General features: G+C 53.6%; 1 protein-coding gene across 13 annotated transcripts in view; it reads left to right on the plus strand.

Annotated features, from left to right (window-relative positions):
- Positions 1-17432, plus strand: part of TRABD2B (TraB domain containing 2B) — a 213615-nt gene that overhangs the window by 102278 nt on the left and 93905 nt on the right. The gene's annotated exons all lie outside the window — the stretch shown is intronic.

The following is a 17432-nucleotide window of genomic DNA, read 5'->3' on the forward strand; positions in this document are numbered from 1 at the left end:
TAGGGGCGCGGGGAGAGCGGGTGAGGCACGAACCTTGGACGTCCCCGCGCGGTGGCAGCCGCAGGGGGTGCGAGGCGGGCGCTGGTGCCTTTGGAACCGCGTGTGAGCTGGTGTTCGCACAGGGAGTGGAATTAATTAAGCGCCGCGGGACTCCTCCGTGGCTGAAAATAACCCAGCCAGGCCCCCAGCAGCGCGGCCTGTCCCTGCCCGCCGCGGCCCGGGATTCGTGCGGCCGCCACTCGCTCCCCACGGGCAGCGGCTTGGACGGAGCCAGGTGTCCTCCGCCCGCACACAGCCCACCCAGGCCCCGGAGCCTGCGATCGGGTGGCGGGGGGGAGCCCTGGGGAGCACGCGGCTTGCTGGCCCCGCTGCGCTCAGGCCCCAAGCACCTGGTCACACACCCAGACTCACAGGGACCTGCTCCGATGGGCTTTCGGGAACTGCCTCTGTCTGCTCCTGGACCGACCTTTGCTGGAAGCGTGACCTCAGATTTCTTTTCCTTCCATCCTTTCCCATTTGCCCTGTCCACCCCTTCACCCACCCCCACCGACCCTTCCCTTCTTATATCCTGATGGGGGTGGGGCGAGGTGGGAAATAGGATCCACAGACTTGTTCAACCCCACATTGGTTTCTGTCTTTCTTTGTTCCTTTTTCTTCTTTTTTAAGTAGGCTCCACGCCCAATGTGGAGACCAGTGTGGGGCTTGAACTCACAACCCTGAGATCAAGACTTGAGCTAAAACAAAGAGTTGGACACTTAACCAGCTGCACCACCCGGGCCCCCCACTCTTTCTTTCTTTCTTTTTTTTTTTTAAGATTTTATTTATTTATTCATGAGAGACACAGAGAGAGGCAGAGACACAGGCAGAGGGAGAAGCAGGCTCCATGCAGGGAGCCCGATGTGGGGCTCGATCCCAGGACTCCAGGATCAGGCCCTGGGCGAAAGGCAGGGGCTAAACTGCTGAGCCACCCAGGGATCCCTCTTTCTTTCTTTTTAACTGAAGTATAATGGACATACAAACTTGTGTCAGTTCAAGGTGTAACATGTTGATGTATTTATGTATTGCAATACGATTATTACCTTAGCTAGTGAACAATTCAGATCTAGTCTCCCTGCGACTTTGAACTCTCATTGCCATGCTGTGGGCTTCTTTATCGACGAGTTCCAGCTTGTACCCTTAAACAACATCTCCCCAATCCCCGTCCCCTTCCTCCCCCATCACCCCCCAACAATCACCATTCTACTTTCTGTTTTTTATGAATTCGGCCTTTTAGATTCTACATATAAGGAATATCGTATGGGATTTGTCTTTCTCTGTCTGACTTCTCTCTCTTGGCTTCGTGTCTGAACCTTTTTGCCATCGTTGCCTCAGCTGTAAAGTGGGATGACAGCCGTCTGAATCTTGTGGTGTCCTTGTGAAGACACAAGTGAGAAAGCAGTCATAAAGTCCTTTATGGACTTTCCAAAGCTCTTCTGGAAAAATGGGACATTCAAATATATCCGGACACACAGAGACACACAAGGACCAAACGGCGCAGGGGAACACGCAGGGACCACAGATCCCTAAGCACAGGGGCTTGCAAACAGACCTGTGTGTACCTCACACGCATGCCCCCTTCTCACACGCATGCAGGCACATGACCGAACCATGCGGAGCTGAGGGGAACCAGAGACGTTCTCGGCCAAGGAGGCACTACTGTGCGGCGTGGTTTCTAGCCACCTAAACACACAGACTCTTCTGTAGGTCATGGGCCTACAAGCCAAGAACCAGCCTCCTCAGCCTAAAGTTAACGACCTTCCGTGCTCTGCCTCTGCCCCCTTCTCCCCCTCATCGTACCCCCACACTGCTCCAGGGGGTCCCCCACACAGTGCCACTTGAGTTCTAAATGATTGAGAAATGAAATGATGGCCCATGGGGGCCCAATATAACCTTTTTGCTGAGAAAGTTCAGATTGAGGCTTATAACTTCCTGCAAGATGTGAGACCTCCTGATGATTCCAGAATTGGAGAGATTAACCACATAGTTCCAGACAGTGCCGCAGACAACAGGCACCCCACCCTGAAGGTCTGGCCAGGTAAGTCTTGGGGCCTGGAAGGCACAGAACATGCGCACATGCTGGCCCCCGTGACCTTCCCCATGCACCACCACCTTCCAGCCTTCCCCGAAGTCAGAACAGCTGCTGCGCCCTGCCCTGCCCTGCCCTCCCATGGCCCCAATTCTGACCGCGCATCAGTCAGTGGCTTCTGCTGAGTAGCAATGTGGCCTCAACTTGAGGCTTAAGACAACACTGATTATTTCCTAGCCCCCATGTGATTATTGTTTTCCAATTTAAAAAATAAAAATAAAGGCCTTCAGGTCCAGGGCGCCTGGCAGGCTCAGTCCTAGAAGCATAGGACTCTTGATCTTGGGATTATAAATGTGAACACCATGTTGGCTGTAGAGATTACCTGAAAATAAAATCTTAAAAAAAAAATAGAAATAAACAAACCAATGAATAAAAACCTTCCCCCAAAAGGAATTTTGTAGTTATTGATTAGTTGATAGATTTATTCATTTCTTCAAGGGGCTCCTCCTCTCTAGGTGTTTGGGGAAGGGAATGGGGAGAGAGGGCAGATGAGGAATAGATGCTGATTTCTGAAATGGGAGCTAAAAGGTGCAACCAGCCCTTAGTCTGACGTGGGGGTGGCCTCCCCATGGTTCTCTGCCCACATCGGGGTCACAGGAGCACAGCCCCATGCCATGTGGACCTCAGGGTCCTTCACCATCTGACACCTGCCCCTTTTTGGGCTCCCCGAGGAGTTATAGATAGCATTTGAATTGGCCATCTCTCTTTGTTTTGTTTTGTTTAAGAGTTTATTTATTTATTCATGAGAAACAGAGGCAGAGGGAGAAGCAGGCTCCCTGCAGGAAGCCCAATGTGGGACTCGATCCTGGGACTCTGGGACCTACCCCCTGGGCCGAAAGTGGTAGGCTCAACCACTGAGCCACCTGGGTGCCTCTTGGCCATCTCTCTTTAAATCCAATTACAAAATATAAATTTATTGTAGAATTAGAAAAGTACAAATATAAATTTCCAGTATATTTTTTATATTACACTGACCAGGTCCAGTCCGGAGGCCTCTTCACCACTTGCAGGAATCTCGCTCTTCACCACGTTGTCACCACCGGTCTGTGTTGGTTAGACTTTCTTTTGTGTTTGTTTTCTTTGCAAATAACGTAATAAGCAACTATGAACCTGCCACTCAACCCAAGAGCTAAGATATTACGAGTGACTCGCGTCTACCTATGTGTTCCTTCTCTCCTGGTCCCTGTCATCCCAGAGACAACTCTGTGTTATATTTTGTTATTTATTATTCCTTTAATTAAAAAAATACAGTGTCATATAGATGCTGTGCGTTGTAGGAGTCTACCTGTGTCTTTAAACTCCATCACAAAAAATAAAATAAAATAAAATAAATAAAATAAAATAAAATAAAATAAAATAAAATAAAATAAACTCCATCACAAAGGGAATGACGGGCGCCGTGCATATGTTTCTCGGACTAGCTTTGTCATTCAGTGTCCCAGCCCTGAGAGCTGCCCCGTGTCCTTGCCTGCGCCCGCGGCCGGCCTTCCTCCCGCCGTGGGGATGCTGCGTGATGTGCCGTGTGGTCATGATTGCCTCCTGCTAGCCTACTCACTTCACACATTTCACAAACATGTTCCTAGCAGCTGTGTCATTATTTTATTTATGGAAGACTATCCTGTTATCACTTCCCTCTTACTGACTTTTGGATTACATATAATTTTTATCTATGATGCTCCCACAACATCCCTTCTGGTAATTTCTGCATGCCTCCCAGGCCTTTCTTTTAATGGAAGAAGCCTTTCCTTTTGAGCTGCACAACTGCTGGTTCAGAAACTATGCATGTTTTAAAGGGTTTTAATAGGAATGGCAAAATCATGCCCAGAAGGTTTCTGCTAATCCCTGATTTCCCAATGCCAGCCAACTCCGGAGCATTGTCATTTATTAGAAATGGGCAAGGGGGCGGGTGACACGTGTCTCTGTCGTTTTCAGAGGGCCCACAGCCGTTGTCACTCGAAGCTGGATGTGCCCTGAGAGTGGAGCGTGCACCCAGACACCACTGCCCCCTCTCTGCCACCTTCACCCTCCCGGGGCCAGACTGGCCTTCTGTGAGCTCTTGCAGCACGCTGAGCTCCGTCTCCACCCCCACCCCCACCCCCCAGGCCTTCCCAGAGGGTCTCCTCCACCAGAAGCCCCGCCCTGCCTCACCCACACCGATGATGGGGAGCTGAGTTCTGGTCCTTTGTGCCTTTCCTTGAACTCTACCATCCAAGAGTCCTTTGGGGAGGTCTGTTCAGTGTGTCTTGCCTGCACCAGGATTATTGCTGTCTCTGATTAGATCCCTTTGTGACACTGAGCACAACTTGTAACCTATATTTATTTGTCTCCCTCCCCCACCTGCCTGTAATCTTAATGTGAACGGAGGCCGTGTGTGATTCATCCACTACCACACCCACTTAGCTCCTGGCACAGAGTCAGGGCTCCACACAGGCTCGTTACTGGAGGAATGATCGACGAACGAATGAATGGACGAATAACCTAGCATGTAGCACAGTGCGTAGTGCGCAGTTGGGGTTGTATGTACCTATTTAATGAGAAAGCAGAAAAAAGGACTGAGCACTACCCCCAGAGCTCTTGGGGTAGGAGGCAACACTGCCTGCCCTTTGAGCCCCCCCAGCCCGCTAGGCACCACGGGCCAGCGCTGCGCTGGGGTGATTTCTGGGGAGCAGGCCTGCAGCGTCCGCTACATGAACCGGTGACTGTCTCCAGAAGGTCCCAATGCTGGGGAAGCAGGGGTTTCTCCTGTCTCGTCCCACCACCCACACGGCTTCTGTGCACTTAGCCTGTCGCCCACGCACAGACCACTTGACCTGCTGACATCATGAGTGAGTGCTCCGGGGATGGGATGGGCTGGCCAAAGAGAGTCTGCCCTGGGCCGAAAGTCGGGAATAGGTACAGTTCCTGGGTGGCCTGGGTGGGGGTCCCCCTCTTGGGATCTCCACTCTGTGCTCTCAGGCTCATGGCAATTGTGATGTCACGTGGTTTGGAGTTGGGGTTCACAAGGCTCCTCGTGAGTCATTTTATTTGCTTCTTGCAGCAGCTCTAAGATCTCAGGGCTATTCACCGGGTTGAGGCTTAGAGAGGGCAGCTGACTTCAAGGTTACGCAGCTACTCAGTGACAAAATCAGGCTTGTCCGAACACAGACTCTTCTCTTCATTCTTGTTATAGCAGGAGTAGTGCAGTGGATGGACTCAGTGCCTGCTGACCTGCTGACCTCTCGGGGGTGGGGGCCCCTACGGGGCTGGGGGGACACCGTGGCCTTCTGCGTGCCATCAGTCCTGCTTTTCCATTGTGGAAAAGTATACCCATCTCTCTTGGATTTGATTTGTGACATTATTCGTTCACGTATTCGTATTTCATAAATATATATTGACTGAGTGCCCACGTGGTGCCAAGCACAGTAGAAGGTCGGTGGGCGGCACAAACGTGAATGGGTGTGCACGTACAGAGAGGCCAGGCCTGCGGCCAGAGTTGCTTCTGAGCTGTGACTGGGTTCAGATGCCAGCCAGGCTTCAAGCCCAGAATTCTTGGGTCCTCGGGGCACTGAGTGTAGTGACCTCCTCATGGACCGTATCAGTCACGCTGTTCTTAGCTGAAGAGCAAGCCTGGTGGCGTCTAAGCTGTAAGCTTTAGGCCTTATGGGCAGCATTTTCAGAGCCGTGTGTGTGTGTGTGTGTGTGTGTGTGTGTGTGTGTGTGTGTGAGGGGCGGGGAGCGGGGGCGTACTGGACGCTCCCTGCCCTCACCAGAATAGCAGACACGAGGCTTGCAGGAGACTCAGGGAGATGTCTCAGTGGAGCACTAACGAGCCTTTAACAGCCTGGAACAGAGTGTTTCCTATGGGGGTGCTGACCTCCCTTTAACACGTAAGGTTCGGTCCCCCCAGAGACACATTCCCAACTCCCAGTCTGCACCCACGCGTCCACGGTGTGACCTCCCTCGGCGCGCAGAGCCCTGGGTGACGGCACTAACTCAGGCGCCTGAGCCCCCAGGTCCTGAGAGCCAGGTGCACAGGTGTGGGTGGCGCAGCTCCTGGGCTCAGAAGCAGTGAGCGAGGAGTCGAGAACCGCAGCTCCCTCTGGACCTCCGTCTTAGCTCTCAAACGGGAGGGCACGGAGGATTGAACTGTTTTCTCCCTGGGGTCCCTTCTGGTTTTCAGTTACCCTGTGTCTCGTAGACCCCGAATACCCAGGCGGGGACGTGTTGCCACGGTCTCCCATTATCCCACGTGTGTAACCAGTCTTCTGTTCTTTCTGCGAACAGTCTTCTGTTCTCATGAGCGGCGTTTGCTATGTCGGGGAGATGCGGGGCTGGGGACAGAGGGGCTATTCCCATTCTGTGGTTGGGAAAATTGAGGTTCTCCCTGGACCACGCAGCTCCTTGAATAGCTGCTGGGCTCGAGCAGGGCCTCCCACCCATCTCTGCACTCCACGCTCTGCCGAGCTACCCGGGTGCCAATCTGAAGCATCCAGGAGGCAAGGGCCAGCCGAGAGAATTTGTGGGTTTGTCTCAACCCAGCCCAGCATTAAGCCTACACGAGGTTTCTCATTCAAGGGCGGACCACTTTGTGAGCGGACCGTCCCCCTCCACCTCGTGCCCCGCTGGTACATCCCTCTTGTCTTTTATTTTTTTTTAATTTTTATTTATTTATGATAGTCACACAGTGAGAGAGAGAGAGAGGCAGAGATATAGGCAGAGGGAGAAGCAGGCTCCATGCACCGGGAGCCCGATGTGGGATTCGATCCCGGGTCTCCAGGATCACGCCCTGGGCCAAAGGCAGGCACCAAACCGCTGCGCCACTCAGGGATCCCCCTCTTGTCTTTTAAAGTCCAACCCACAAGTCCACCTCTTCTGACCTCCTTTGGCCCATGAGTTGCTCCCTCATCTTCCACGTTGCAAGTTGGAAATTCAGCCCCGTACCGCCTGCCGCAGTGCTAGACAAGGCTCTTTCTGCAACTTTCCGGTTTTACAAGCCGTGCACCCTCCCCTGACCTCTTGGGCTGGCAGTCTTCTTTCTCTATGAAAGGTCATAGCCTGGCCATGCCCTGCTCTGAGGCGTGTGACAGAAAGCTTTCCCGTCACTTTCCCCCTGGCATCAGCATCCTCTTGTAGCCCGTGTCCTTATGTAGAAACCCAGGGCTTTATCTTCAGAAGGAAAAAAAGCAAAGACCAACTTGATTTAGGATCACAACGGGTCCCAGGCTCGCTGCTGGCATTCCCCCCTTGCATTCACTCTTGCAGGCCTGACATAGTAAAATAGCATCCAGGCAGCTTTCTGGTCCCCAGGGCCTGGCACACCGTAGCTGGTTGGTGTGGCGCTTTCCCAGGCTCTGCAGGGCCATGGAGGTCCTGCATTATTTGAAATGTGTTCGGACCTTAATAGTTTTCCACTTCTAGTGGGAGATCAGTTGCATGGTCTAGACAGGGGAATGTGGTGGTGTAGACACGTCTGGAAGATGATGCTATGTTCTGAATCCCAGCCAGCACCCTGCTTCCTTCGCCCTGGCCCCGTGGGTTTGCTGCTTGTAGCACAGTCCCTTCTCCCCAGCCATGCACTAACTGCTGCCCCTTCTCCTTTTGGTTGTGAAGAGTGTGTGTTTGGAGCTCTTTGGATACTGAGCCAGAAATGGATGCATCCACCCAGTAATTCTGGTGAAGAGTAGCCAACAAAGGCTATGCCTGGTATCAACGTAGCAGGCGTGTTGGGTAAACCCTTTTGTGGCATTTAGGTAAACCTTGTGCTTCCCTCTTCTCCATTCTGGATCCTGGGCTCAAACATGGGAGGCATCATGGTGTGGCAGGTGCAGGAGCCTTCAGCCCCACTCCCAGGCTGGATGTCTCAGACCCGCAACCCTGTACCGCCTTCCTTAGACCTTCCTTCTCCAGTCTTCAAGCTTCTCAAGGGTTTCTCTAATCCCTGAGGGATCCAGGCTCTCCTCAAGCCACATCTTTTCTTTTGAGATAAAGACAGTGGCTTCTAGGGCAGCCTGGGTGGCTCAGCGGTTTAGCACCGCCTTCAGCCCAGGGCCTGATCCTGGAGACCCGGGATAGAGTCCCATGTCAGGCTCAGGCTCCCTGCATGGAGCCTGCTTCTCCCTTTGCCTGTGTCTCTGCCTCTCTCTCTCTCTCTCTCTCTCATAAATAAATAAATAAATAAATAAATAAATAAATAAATAAAATCTAAAAAAAAAAAGTGGCTTCTAAGGACCCGTTGGCAAGGACCTCTATGACACCTTTCTGGGCCCTTTGCAAATGCACCTTCACCCTCTGCCTTTTATGGCTCTGCTGCCCTCAAACAGTTCTCTTACCTTGCAGAGCCTCAATTTCTTCTTGTGTAAAATGACACTACACCCCCCCTTCGTGGGGCTGCTGAGAAACCCGTGGGGCAAAGGGCAGAAATACCTGCAGTCTCACCAGGTGCTTGTCAGAGAGGAGGCAGGTGCGGGCAGCCCGGCCACCAGCACAGCCAGTCGTCAGGAACACGTCCAGGGCTCCCGGGATGCCCACTAGGGCTGGAGCACACGGCAGGTACGATCCCTTCCCAGAGCAGTCCATGGGAGAGGGTCCTCAGAGAGGCAGGGCTGCGGTGCTGGCCGGGGCCTGGTCAGCACCAGGATAACGGCTGTGGGCCAACATCGTATGCATTCGCCGCGTTCGCTGCCTCAAGGAGACACACCACTGGATGCTCAGCTTCCCATAGTTAATCATGAGAGCAAATGCTAATATGGCCCAGTAGGCCAGGCTCTGTCTTACTCCTTTAAAATGTATCGCCACATTTAACCTCATCAAAACCCCGTAAGGGAGGCCTCGACATTGTCCCCAATTTACAAATGAAGACGCGGAGGCACAAACAGGTCAAGGCACTTGCTAACCACCGACTAGTAAGTGAATCTGCGCAGGCAGCCTGGCTGAGTCAGATGTTAACACCAGGACAAGCGGCTTTAAGAATATTCTTAGCGGACACGTCAGTCCTTTGACTCTCTCCCTTTGCTTGTCCCTTAGCCTTACCCTCTTTTACCCCACCCTGCACCTCACCCCAGCCAGACTGCCTCCCCTTCCACCTCTGCGCAGCTGCCTCCTGGGGAGCAGAAGCAAGTACCTGGGCGGGGAGTCAGGATCCTTGGGGTCTAGCTCTTTCTGGCCCTGCTTCTAGTGGGGCCTTGAGCCTAACGTTTATCTCTTCATCCAGCCACTCGTTCCTCCAGACAGGATTCTTTCCGAAATCCCTGGGTGGCAGGGACAGTGGCAGACAGTGGGCTCCATGAGGCCAAGGGATGCAGCCGCCTGGTCGAGGTCATCTGAAACTATAACAACCTGAGTCGGCCTGGAAGCGGAACGGAAAGTCATCCAGGAGGCCGGACGCGGGGCCAAGGGACTCAAGCTAGATAGCGCACAGCAAAATAGACAGGAGCCGACGGAGTCAGGGCTCCCCGGAGAGGGTGGGAACAGCACTGCTGTGACTCCTGGGGGTCACGCTCTTCCTTGTGGTGGGACGGCATCAGGTGGTGGGGACGTCATCTGGTGCTGGGGATGGCAACGGGTACTGGGAATGGCATCTGGTGCCAGGAATGGCATCAGGGCTTTGGTGACAGCATTGTATGGTGGGGACAGCATAGGGTGCTGGAGACAGCATCAGGTGGTAGGGATGGCATCAGGTGGTGGGGATGGCATCAGGGGGTGGAGACAGCATTGGGCGCTGGGGACGGCATTGAGCAGTGGGGCGGTATAGGTTACTAGGGATGGCATCAGGGCTTTGGTAACAGCATTGGGTGGTGGGGACGGCATCGGGTGCTGGGGTGGCATTGGGTACTAGGGATGGCATCTAGTGTTGGGGATGGCATCAGGTGGTGGGGATGGCATCGGGTGGTGGGGACAGCATTGGGGCACTGGGGACAGCATCAGGTGGTGGGGACGGCGTCGTGGCAGTGGGGATGGCATTGGGGCACTGGGGACGGTATTGGGGTGATGGGAATGACATTGGGGTGGTGGGAACGGTATCGGGGCGCTGGGGACGGCATCGGGTGGTGGGAATGGCATCGTGGTGGTGGGGATGGCATCATGGTGGTGGAGACAGCATCGGGGTGCTGAGGATGGCATTAGGTGATGGGGACGGCATCGGGCATTGAGCACGGTATCAGGATGTTGGGGACAGCATCAGGTGATGGAGTTGGCATCGGGGTGCCGGGACGGCATTAGGGTGTTGGTAATACCATTGGGGTGCATTGGGCTTACACATCTGGGTGTCACAGGTTGACATGCACCTGGACATAGAGCTGCCGTGCTTTCCAGGAGCCCATAGTCCCAGGGGTCTCATGTAGACACTTGCTCCCCCCAGGGACAGACGTGGAATGCCCCGTATCCCAGATATCCCTAGAGGCAGTGCAGTGCACAGAGGCAGAGGCACCCAGGGGCCCTCTTGGGCTCTTCCCCCACCTCAGAGAGGCCCCTGATTACTACAGAGACCATTTTGCCTGTGAACCGAGATCCAGGCCTTGCTGGTGCAGGGAGCTAATGACGTCCAGGGGCCTGGGAGGAAGGGAGTGAACAAGGAAAAAGAAAGCAGGAGTGGAGGCTAGAGGCCAGGACCCTTGCGCAGGCCCTGGTGCTAACCTGCCTGGGCCCTTGGGCACCACCACCTTCTGTGGGCCTCATTCTCCTCATCTGTGGAGCAGCAAGCAAAGGGGCAGGACCAGCTCCCCCTGACGCATCTTCCCAACCTGCCCTGACCTCCCCTCCCAGCGTCTGAGCCGCCTCTGTGCGTCTTGGGTGACCAGCCCACCAGGGTGCAAGGGCCTCACCCCAAGGAGGCCAGCAACCTTATTCTCTTCCGGCCCATCAGGGTGGAGGGGGGGTTCTTTTCCTTTCTTTCTTTTAAACAACAATATAATTTTTTGGAAAGTGAATGTATTTCCTTGCTGCCTCTAAGCCATCTTGCCGCTCAGCAGATTTCAGACCCCATCCAGGTCGGGTCCTGCTTAGGGAGGGAGAGTGGACAGGAGAGGGTCTGGGAGGGGCCCTTCTGATTGGCAGGTGTGCAGGGGCTTCCTGGGCCTCTAGGATTTCACGCCCCTCACCCCCAGCTCCTGCCCCCTATCTGGCTTCAGCTCTGGTCACCCTCTGCCCTTACTATGGGTGGCCTTGGGCAAGGCACCTGGGCCTGATGTCACTCAACCGTCCCATGGGAATAATGGCACCTACTTCATAGCCTTGTTTGTGAGGATTAAGAGCTAACCCACCTAAGCACTGATGATCTTGTCCAGCCTGTGAAGAATGACGTGCAGAATGTGAGTGCGGCTCTGGGCGCCGCGGCTCTGGGTGTGGTGCTGCTCCAACCCTGGGAGCGTCCCCCCGCTGGCCTGGCCCAAGCAGGTCAGGTCAGTGCCTCCTCGGCTTCCACATGTGCCCTCCCTGCCTCCACGCCCTTCCTTGTGTCATCTGCCCAGAAATCCCTACCCATCCGTCAAGACTCCGTTCAGGCGGCTCCATCCTCTTGGACATGCGCAGCGCATGGAGGGTGTCTCCTGCTCTTTTGGAGCACGCATGGTGTCTGTCATGCTGTCCAGTGTCTCTTCAAGTGTCCGTCTCCCCCACTAGACTCCGAGCTGCTCCAGGACAGGGCCCATGAGGGACAGGACACCTGTTGCGTGTCTCCCATATAAGCACAAGGCCTAGGGCAGGGGAGGCAGGCGATGTTCACTCCTTTCCTCCCATGTGTGCTGGAGGACAAGAGGAGAAGGTGCATGCAGGTGACGCCCATGCATACAGGTGATGCTGTGCACACAGGTGATACCCATGCACGGTGCCCATGACCATGGTGAAGGGACAGACAGGGGCGGGTACTGGAGAGAGGGAGTTGTGCGGATTGAGCGTGAGGAGGGTGGAGGTAGGAAACTGAGGAAGACGGCAGGATGAGGCTGTGGCATTCAGTTCCTTATGAAAGTGGTTCGGAGGTCTAAACGAGATGCCGGGGCAGAACTCCCCTCCGTGTGCCAGTCATCACCTGCCCCAGGCACCGTGGCCTCTGTCTTGGTCAGTCCGGCTGCTGTTCCAGGCTACTGCAGACTCGGGGGGCTTACAGGCAATGGAAATGATCTCTCACAGCTCTGGGGGCTGGCAGGCTAAGATCGAGGCACTGGCTGATTCCACGTCCGGTGAGGGCCTACTTTCTGGTTCCTAGAAGGCTGCCTCCTGGCTGTGTCCTCCAGTGGTGGGAGTGGCAAGATGCCAATGCCAATCATGAGAGCGCGTCCTCATGACCTCATCACCTCCAAATACCATCACATGGGGGATGAGCTTTTAACATTTGAACTTGGGGGGAGGGGTGCACTCAGTCTACTACAGCTTCTGTCCCCCCATCGGACACCCACTGATAGACTAGGGCCTCCAGGATCCTATTGGTGTGATGGGCTGGATCTAGAGAAAACTGCCCCCTCCACAACCCTGCTCTCCTTCCCTAGAACAGCCCTGGGGACCCAGCTCTGGTTACCTCTGTGGCCTTCAAGTGCTCTTTGGTTTGCCTTGATTTCTCAAACCGTATGTGACGGGGAGGGAATAGATGCCATGTGTTTCTGATTCAGCTCCCTTGTGTTCAAAGGCAGTGTGATTCTGAGTGATATCTGATGGCCTTTGAACCTCAAAAATATGTTCTTCAAGCCTTCTTTTCCTGCCCTCTCTGCCTTCTCTTTGAGAAAGAGGAAGCAGCCCCAGCCAAGAATTGGTCAACTCAACAGCCCCGGGAGACCTTGCAGACCAGTTCCTGCTGCACCTTGCTGGGTCGCTACCCCTGGGAGGCTGTGGGCATCCAAGACGAAGACCAGCATGTGAACCAACACAGCACCACTTCCACTCACAGACTCTAGTGGCGCATACCTGCCTGTCCTAATAGTTGCGACAGGTTCACTCTCCAGTGCGTGATGGGCCTATTGCTCAAAATCAGAAAATATTTTGTTGTGTTTTATGTTAGACAAGTCTTGAGATTTTTCCTTTTATTTCCCCTGCTTATCATAGTGATATCGGCCCATTCATTTAATAAACTAGTCCTGAGACCCAACTACATGGTAGGCGATGGAAATGTGAATATGTGTAAAAACAGCTCCCATCCTTCAGGTGGAGGAATGGACACTTGAGACAATCCCATGACGTGGGGCTCTTGGGGATGAACATGGATAGAAGATGAACCGAGCTCACTTGGGGGAAAGATAGAAGGAGGGAAGACGAAGGGGAATCAGTTGGGGAATCTTGCAAGAGGCATTGAACTTCCCCTGCCTACTGGGTGAGGCTCATGGGCAGCTTCTAGAGTGAGGCCCCAGGAAGTAAGGATGGTTGGGATTAAGAGTTCTCTGGTCACCAACAAGTAAGAAGGACATCTTGATTTTTACAAAAATGACCAAGGATGTCTGCCCAGCTGGGGAAGGTGAGGCCTCACAGTTCAAAATCCCCATCTGCTTCTAGGCTGATCACAGCTGAGCGGAGTGACGTCCCCCGATCTGGGCCACGCATTCAAGTTTACATTCCATGATCTCAGTTCTTGTTCCTGCCAGCATTCAGAAATGTGTACGGAGCACCAGCCACATGTCAGGTGCTGTGCAACTCTGGGAATAGCGATGTGCAAGGTCAACAGGCCTTGGCTTCCTAAAGCATCTTGTTCAGGAATTCATGTTATTTTAAGGAAAGAATGATACGATCCCTCTAGATACCAAATGCCATGGGGCTTGGGGACTGCTGGGTTTCTCCACATTAACATTTTCTATAAAATGGTTCTGGTCCCCATTTCATATTAGGAAGGAATTCAAGAGAAAGAGACAAGGAAATGGTGGGTTGTTTTTGCCAGTTCGCCTCCTATCCCCTTCCGATAAAAGCATTTCCTCTTCCTGCCCTTGAGGTACTAAAGGAAGTCCAAACCCCATTGAGGGCCTCCAAAATTGGAGCCTCCCAAGTGTTTTGCCCCTGATAAAGCATCACTTTCAATGGTTCATCTCCAAAAGTTTTGTTATTGATTCCAGCCACATTTTGCAATACTCTTGTTGGTTGCTTGTATTCAAAAACAGGACATTTCACGTTGGCTTTTTTTTTTAGCCCATTTCTCATTGTTTCCCACATATTTCCAGTGAATGAAGAGATTAGTTAGTGCATCGTTTTTGTTTTTGTTTTGTTTTGGTTTTTTTCGTGAAGGACAAAAGTTAAACATCCTGTTCTGACTGCAGAGAAACGTTAAGGTTTCTGGAATCCATTAAAATCCAACATGTCACAGGAAAGTTATTCTGCAGCCTGCAGAAATGCAATTTTACACTTCAGATGTCCATTGAGCATGTTTGCCTGTCCTTGGAAAGGATCACCAATTTCTTTCTTCACTCCCTCTGTCCGTCCCTCCTTCCTTCCAGAAAAATGGAAGGGAGCCAATGTATGTCATGCTAAGTACTTTACAAACATTATCTTATTTAATCCCCCCGAACAGCCCCTTCTGAAGCTTAGACAAGCTGACGAACTTGACCCGGGTCGCCCAGCTAGGAAGCGCCAGAGGCAGCCTTCCTCTTATTGCACCTTTAGCCGCCTGCTCCTCCCTCCGTGCCACTCCCAGAGTCACACCCTGATGCCACACTGGGTACCCCCTCCCCTGTAGGGAAAGATGTGGATGCAGGAGCCTGGACGTTGGTGCAAGCCAGAAAGGGACTGACATTCTTGCCTTCCCTCTCGGCAAAAGACCGTGTTTTCTCATTTGTAAGCGGATGTGCCACTGCAAACATTACAGCCAAGAATGATTTCAGAGCATCTGGGTCCACACTCCAGGGCAGCTCTGTAAATGCAGTTGTCATTACACATTTTACTTCCCTGCAGGAGATAGGCAGGTGGCTCTGAAGTCTGACTCTATGGCTGAGTGTAGGGAAAGCTCCTACCAGCTGGCGAGGGGCAGATTGGCTGTGACAGGGCCTGAGAAGGAGGGTCTTGCTGGCTGCAGCTTTGCAGTCAGATCTGGGTCTTTGAAATCCCCTAATAGCCTGTGCCTGGACGTAGAGGCCCCCGGGGCCTTTCAGCCTGCCTTCATTTGGGCGCTTGTTAGAAAGTCAGGGAATAACAGGCCTGGACGGGAAGGGTGGGGTGGAGAGGGGTCCACTGAATTGCATCACAGACACAGCCAAGTTCTAAAGCAAAGGAGGAACACAGCCAAGGGGCCTCCTGGCTTATCCTTCACCCTCGTCCCAGCACGTGCCTTGGAAATTTTCCAGGACTCTCCTGGACTGGGAAGGGTTTGGGAGGTCTGTGCTGGTGATAGTGGGGTTGGCAAACAGGGAGCCCTGTCCCAGCTAGGCCACTCACCATTTTGCAAGCTTCAGAGAAACTGAGCCGACGTCCCTCTTCCAGAGCACAGCCTCGTCCTTGGGAAGCGGGCGGGGGGGCGGCGGGGGGGGGCTCCCTCTTTGCCCCCACAGTGGCCCTGAAGGAGGTTGGGTGTAGAGAAACAGTCAAGGCTTCCAAAGTCAAATTATATCTCTTGAGCCTTCTCTGATTTCCTAGGGATTCAAGGCCCGCTTTGGGGACTTTCACTGAAATGTGTTCTCTCTGCTGCTGACGATCCTAGCCAGCCCTGAGCTGAGACACTGGCCCCTGCACCCACCTCCCGGGACAGTGTCTTCTGAGTGACAGAGCACTGATGTCAGGAACTAGTTCTGTGTGGCGCAGTTCATTCCCTGAGGGTTTTTTTTTTAATGTCAGGGCTGACCTCCTGCCACCCTGGAGGCTCCCAAGCATGTGGACGAGGCTCACTGTCCTGTTTGCACACAGGGCTGAGGACAGGGTCAGTGCGAATGATTTCCTTGACCTGTGATGACAACTAACAGCAGCCGTAGTAATAATATGTACTGTGCTAGGCCCTTACAAATGAGGAGACTGAAGGATAGGAGAAGGAGGAAAGCTGCTAGGTGACGGGTAGCAAGTGGAAAGTTGAGACTTAGCCCAAGCCCCTGGGGTTCCGAATCTGCCGCATGCACAGCAGAGTCCCCCAACCCCCCAGTGCCCCGGCCAAAGCCTGTCTCTCTCTCTGGTCTGCATTTTAAACTCACAGCGTGAGTTTAAAAACTCACCTCTGCTGGCCAGAGGTGCCACTGCCATTCACAGGCAGTGACAGGAGCCCGGGAAGCAGGGCTGGAAACAACTGGTCCAGACTCATTACAAATGAGAAAAGGAGGCTCAGAGAGAGGCTGAGAACTGGAGCCGGGCAGAGGACCAGTGTCTCCTCAGTTTCCACAGCTGCATTTCCTGGACCCTCTGGGGCACAGCCCGTGTCATGAAGTTTTCTTCTTTTCCATCAAGGTGAACCATGATGTGTGTAACAAAATCCCCCCAAACTGTGAAAGCTCTGGTGAAACTTTGTCATGAGCACTGATGAGCTGAGTCAACCAAGAGCCCACCAGCAGGCCATCTACCAGTGTGGGGTGGAAGGTCAGTAGCTGTCAAGCAGCATTGCAGGAAGGAGAGACCGTGAGCAATGACAGGCCAGGCACCGGAGGGAGGGCCACCCCGAGGGGGACTCTGGGCCTCTTGCCCCACTCCTGCTTCCTGGTCCCAGCTGCAAGCCAAGGGGACCCCCACTTGGGGAGGGGACCTGGGCTGGAGGGTGATGCTGAGGGCAGGAGTGTCGCTCACTAGAGGTGCTTCTGAGAAGGGAGCAGATTGCTAGACCATACACCCAGGCTGCCCTGCACGCCCCTCCCTCCCACCAGCAGCCAGGCCTTCCTCTAGACCCAGCCTGCACCCCAAGATCTATGAGCAGTGGAGGCCACAGCCAGGGGTCAGCCTGAGATGGGATGCCTGGGGCAAAGGGCAGTCAGGGTCCTCCTGCACATCCGGGGTGGGGTTCAGGAGGGGCTATTTGATAGGAAAGGGGAGGCCTGGAGGCTGCTGGGGTAACTGAGTCTCACTTATTCGCTGAGTCTTATGCACTGTAGACTGTTTTAAACCCCTGGCCTCTACCAACTTGATGCCAGTAGTGTACCCTCCTCCATTTGCGACAACTAAAAACACCCCAGACATTGCTGAATGTCTCCTGGGAGCAGGAGGATGGACACCACATTGCCCCCAGGTTGAGAACCACTGCTGTGGATAATCAAAGAATTTCAGCCTAGAAGGGAGTGTTGAGGTCACCTAGGCCGGAGCGACTAGAGTCCTGGTTCTGCCGGAAGCAGCAAACCTCTCCAGGCCCGGTCTTCTCCCTGTAGCGCAGGAGGGTAGAAAGAGATGCTCACAGGGCTAATGTTCCACTGATCGATGATCGATGACCGATGACCAATGACAGCCTCATTTGACTAACCCA

The sequence above is a fragment of the Canis aureus genome, chromosome 13 (assembly GCF_053574225.1).
Source record: "Canis aureus isolate CA01 chromosome 13, VMU_Caureus_v.1.0, whole genome shotgun sequence".
Classification (NCBI taxonomy): Eukaryota; Metazoa; Chordata; class Mammalia; order Carnivora; family Canidae; genus Canis; species Canis aureus.